The following is a 4,571-nucleotide window of genomic DNA, read 5'->3' as shown; positions in this document are numbered from 1 at the left end:
AAAAATAAAAATCTAAAATGCAAAATTTGTTAAGAAAAAGATTTTTAAATTAGATATTGTGAACTGAATGATATCATAATTAAAACATATAATTAAGCTAACTAGTTTTTAAAACTTTTGAAATCGAACTTGGACAGATTTTTCTTCTAAAGATTTGTAAAATTCCCGGTTTTCCATTTTGAAACTGTAGAAATGAATTGAAAAAAAATATTTAACCAAAAATAGAAAAGTAAAAATTTCAGAAAAAAATGAATTCTCTACAAAATACATATTTGGATTTTCAGCGAAAGAAATATATTTTTTAATTAAAAAGATAAGTTTTAAAACAAAAGTGGAACAGTTAAAGTTTTAGTTAAAAAAAATTAATTTCCAACCAAACAAAATTTAATTTTCAACAAAATAGTAAAATTTTCAACCAAATAAATAAATTTATAAACAAAAATAATACATGGATTTTCAACCACATACGCAGTTCAATTTTCAAACTAAAACAGATACATTTCTAAGAAAAAACGGAATAGTTTAATTTTCAGTCAAAAAATGATTAAAAAAAAACGAATAACCAACAAAATAGTTGAATTTTGAACAAAGAAAAATTAATTTTCAACCAACAAGATGAATTTTCAAACTAGAAGAATAATTTTCTGCCAAGCAGATACATTTTCATCTAAAGAAAACAAACCTTTTTAACCGAAAATTTTAGTATCAGTCTTCAGTTTAAAAAATTTCTAGTAAAAAAAAGATTAATTAAAAAAAAAGAACTTATTTTTGAATCAAGTAGTTGAATTTTCAACCAAAACCGATATTAATTTAAAATAGCAATGGATTGAATTGAAAAAAAAAAACTGTAATTACCAACAAAAAAGTTCAACCCTATATGGCGTATTCTTTTACAAATCGAACAGAGAATTAACCGACCCACTTTTGATTGAGCTAACACTTTTTTATGGGTTCTTTGTCGAAAAAGAGAAGATGCGTATTTGAGAATTTTTTTTATTTAGCAATTTTTTGAGAAATAGGAAGGGTTGAAAAATTGAGAATTCGAGTGAAGACTATTTTTTTTTAAATGCATAACTCCTGTTCTATTTAAGCTAGAGACTTATTTTTTCATTGGAAAGATAAAAGAACGAGATTTAATAAAAAAAATCATCCCAAAAATATTATTAACAAATTGAAATTGTTATAAACAATTAAAAATTTGAAATCGATTTTTTAACTAGTTTGACCCCCATGAATTAAGTTCTTAGTATTTTTATTGTATTCTACGTCAAATTTCCGATCGAAAACGATTCATTTCAAATTGGTGAAATTATTATTACTATCAGAAAAAATTTAATGTATCTAGCGCTGTCGAGCGCGGTACCTCACATCAGCGCGCGTATCACATTGCACGGCCGATTTTCTTCTTTGATATCGTTTTTCTCTTAAATATAAATGATTATTATATATTTTTAATTAAGTAATCTTATTTCTTAAACAAGATAAATTTATTAAAAATTCAAGAAATAAATAAATAACAAGAAGTAAAAGAAAAACATCATTATTGAAAATGTATATTACTTTATTATGATTTCGATAAGTTATGCTTAGTTACGCTTATTTTAAAATATACATAGAAATCGAATTTAAATTAGAATCAAACGGCAGATAAGGAGTCTTTAGAACAGGCCTTGCGATGCGGAGGAGCAGCAACGGCAGATTTGACTTGACTTTTGATTTGGAAAGTTCGCTCTTTCAAAATTCGAAATTTACCAAGGCTAAAGAAGAATCAAAAAAATTACAAGGAACGAACATTCGTAGAGACATATGTTTCAATCCCTTTCAAAAACTTAGTCATCGAAAAAAAGGGGCATCAGATTTGCGAAGAGTGAAAGAAACTCAGCTACAAGCACTAAATTGATCTGTAACGAAGGAATCATTGCAATAGAAAATTTGTACTTCCTGTCACATACTTATTAATAGCAGAATCGAAGAAAAAAAAGGACGAGATCACAAATGATCAAGTTGAAATGGTACACTGTAAAAAAAGGTGGTGGAATTTTAGTACGCTAAACGTATGTGAAAAGTGGACTCGCGCGCAGCGGCGTGAAATTAGTATAGAAATGTCTAAAATTGGACAAGTGTAAAATTCTCAACTGAACTAAAATTTAATATGTGATGTTAAATAAAACAACGGAAAGTGGAACATTTCTCCAAAACATCAACCTAACCTCAAATACTTAAATCATTAAGATCACATTAAAAATATATTTATAATTACGCAAGCTTATATGGCATAAAATTTATAATTTAAAATCAGTCACTCGCATTTATGCTTTCGCAGAAAGTGAGCTATAAAGTTTGCAAACTAAAATGTACGTTCGCTCATAACACGCGAACAAACGAGCGAAAAAAAGCTCTATCGCGAAAATTACACAAATGTGGAATATTATACGGACGAATCTAAAATCACTATAAAGTGGAGAAATTTTCGTAAGAAAATAGAAATTTATGCGCAGTCGGTAATTTTACCAGTCTGGGGAATTTTACTATGTACAGCGTTGTGACGGCTAGTGTATTGCCGTCGATTAAACTCGTTGATTTTATAATTTCAGTCGATAAGGAAGAAACTTTCTTTATCGTAAGATACGAGTTAATTTAAATTCGTATAAAAAATTAATAATTGTTTTATGAAATTGCTTATCAAGGTAATTCAGAATGTTAGTATAAACTCTTCAACATTCTCTCTCTCTTCTTCTTTAATTTTAGGATAAAATAATTTGCTTCATATACCTAATAAGATAAAATAGTATACATGAAAATGTAGCCTTATTAAAAGTCACGTACGCCGGGCCTACGTGGTCAGCTTGATACGTTACGGCATTCGTTAGCGAGCTCCTATTGGTCAGGCTCAACGTCAAGGGGTTGCACTTGACTCCCCTACTCTAATGCTACCCTTGCACGTAATCCAAAAATGCAAGGTTATAAATATATGTGACTCGGGGAGGAACGGAGATATCTTTCAATCGTAGATATTCATTGAACCCGCGTCACTCGAGATCTTAAATAATTAAATATTATAATTTAGAAAGTAGAATCTAAAATGTATAAGTTCCGCGTAACTTAGTGTAGTCGTCGAATCTAATTTATATCTAACATTAAGTGAAGTTAGATATAGAATTTAATAATAATAATAATAATTAAAAAGTTTATATTAACTGTTGTGTGTGTGTGTGTCCCATGGATTAATGTGTAAAGTTTAATGAATAAAGTTATTCATTTAAAATGACCTATTTAACTGGTTAGATTCTTCATTTCATCACCTGTGATTAATTTAAAGATTCAAATAACCGCGGTAGTTGATTTTAAAATCAACGCCAGTCAACAGCGAACCTTAAGGGCATGTGACACAGCTAAATACCTATATTACCGACCTCACTTTATCAGTTCACTGAATGTTTTTTTGAACCTTAGAACTTTTTTTGTAAATAAAATATCGAGCTGAAACTTTAGAAAATGTATTAGAGTACAATAAAGTGCGTTTAGGTACTGCATTTTGGTAGGAACTTCACTGAAAATTATTTTATCTTTTTTCTGAACCTCGACATTTTTTGAACGTTCGAACTTTTTTTATACATAAAATATCGATCTCAAACTTTGAGAAATGCAAGAGCCAAAAGAAAACTACGTTTAAGTACAAATTTTAATAATAAAAGATATAAGAAAAATATATTTCAACTATCAATTCCATCGGCATCAGCCGGTAACGTTGTACATGAAAATACGAACCCTGGCGGCCACTAGACGAGGCTCTAGAGGATTCGTATTTTCGTGTACAACGTTACCGGCTGATGCCGATGGAATTGATAGTTGAAAATTTTTTTTTACATCTTTTTTTATTAAGCTTTGTATTTAAACGTAGTTTTCTTTCGGCTCTTGCATTTTTCAAAGTTTGAGACCGATATTTTATGTATAAAAAAAGTTCGAACGTTCAAAAAATGTCGAGGTTCAGAAAAAAGATGAAATAATTTTCAGTGAAGTTCCTACCAAAATGCAGTACCTAAACGTACTTTATTGTACTCCAATACATTTTCCAAAGTTTCAGCTTGATATTTTATTTACAAAAAAAGTTCTTAGGTTCAAAAAAACATTCAGTGAACTGAAAAAGTGAAGTCGGTAATATAGGTATTTGGCTGTGTCACATGCCCTTAAGACTAGAAAAGGAATCCACCAATCAAAGAATAATTCTTTACATTATTCGGTGGATCCGAAAGGTAGGACGTAACAAGCGTAAATGAAACGTGAATTCATAGCATTAAATCTGTAAGAGACGTCATTCTACACAGCATGTGGAAATTTGCTTTCTAACCTGTAATTTTAATGCATCCAAAGTGACATTTTATGTGTGTAAATACATTTATGCGGCATATAACTATGTAATATTAAAGAAGGTATTGTATTTTTTGCAGACGGAAACCACAGGGGAATTATGCACTCAGAGCATAATCTAACGTGCAGCTCTGCACAAGTGTGCAGTTCTGAATGGAAAGTGTGCAGCTCCGAATTTGTGTTGGGGAGGTACTTTTGAAATT

The sequence above is a fragment of the Belonocnema kinseyi genome, chromosome 4, assembly GCF_010883055.1.
Source record: "Belonocnema kinseyi isolate 2016_QV_RU_SX_M_011 chromosome 4, B_treatae_v1, whole genome shotgun sequence".
NCBI classification, from domain to species: domain Eukaryota; kingdom Metazoa; phylum Arthropoda; class Insecta; order Hymenoptera; family Cynipidae; genus Belonocnema; species Belonocnema kinseyi.
This window is presented reverse-complemented; position numbering follows the sequence as displayed.